Source organism: Lithobates pipiens, unplaced genomic scaffold (genome assembly GCF_037356315.1).
Source record: "Lithobates pipiens isolate NorthernLeopardFrog02 unplaced genomic scaffold, aLitPip1_a1.2 Scaffold_1, whole genome shotgun sequence".
In the NCBI taxonomy this organism is placed as follows: Eukaryota; Metazoa; Chordata; class Amphibia; order Anura; family Ranidae; genus Lithobates; species Lithobates pipiens.
The window spans coordinates 238,518,740-238,520,071 of NW_027507685.1; positions in this window are offsets into that span (position 1 = coordinate 238,518,740).

A 1,332-nucleotide genomic window follows, 5' to 3' on the forward strand; every position below is an offset into this window, starting at 1 on the left:
CTTCCGGTTGTTCCATAATACAGTAACTTTCCCTATGCATTGCGTCACAGGTCATATATAGTTTGCGCTGATCACTTTTTTATTTATTTTTGTTCAAGTGTATGGTATACACTTTAGGTCTAGCAGCAATCGAACCAACATACCACATTCAGATATTTTTCACTTTGATAGCGCGAGGGAACCCTATTTTTCTAATTTACCTGGGATGTTGACGTCGTGTATGTGCCCCCGCCTGTGGTTGCCTGGACACTGTCACACACGCGCCCCGTCCTGGTTTCACGCGCCCCGTCCTGGTTGGTTAGACACCATTACGTTTGTGCCCCCCCCCGGCTGGCTCTTACTCCTGGCCGGTGTTCTGTCAAGAAATGCTCCCTATCGAGTAATCGAAATTCCCAACCGGAAGTGCGCATGTGCGGCATATGGATTTGCCGAAAGCTGCCGAACATCTCAATTTACGATCAGCTGTAGACGGCCCCTGCACACAATAGCCGACATGAAGGGGGCGTATTTTGTAATGATAGGCAGTGATGCTAAGGTGGGGTGGAATTTTTCACGAAACTCAAACACATCTCCTAAACAAATCTATCTCTGCTAACACTGAAAAAAACACCCTTCAGTTGGATAAACACGCCCCGCAAACACGTGTAGGAAGAATAGCAGAGATATATTTGTTTAGGAGATGTGTTTGAGTTTCATGAAAAATTCCGCCCCATCTTAGCAGTACTCCCCATCATTACAAAATATGCCCCCTTCATGTAGGCATCCGCCCCTCACACGCGCCCCCCATCATGAACAAATCCACCCCTTGCAGACTTGCACGAGTATCGGGAGTGTGTGGCACAATGTTGGCTATTGCGCGCAGGCGCCGTCTACAGCTGATCGTAAATTCAGATGTTCGGTGTTTTTTGGCAGCTCGTACTGCACATGTGCAGTTTCAGCCAGGCATTTCTCGACAGGACACCACCTCTTGCTCCTTGCGAGGTATACCTTGCAGCTTCTGCACCCTGCAGCTTGCCACATGTGCCTGCCCTAAAGGTATGTGGGGGCACATTATTTATTAAGATGGCAATATTTTGTAATGGGCACGCTGATAGCAATATCTGGTAATGGGCACACTGATGGCAATATTTTGTAATGGGCACACTGATGCCCATATTTTGCAAGGGGTACACAGATGGGCACATTTTGTTGTGCCCATCAGACTATGCCCAGCAGAGTGCCCCTTAACATAAAATGTGTCCATCAGCGTGTCCCCTTACATCAGGTATCCCCATCAGAGTCCCCCCTTAACTTAACATAACGTGTCCATCAGCTTGCCCCAATTTTATGTTA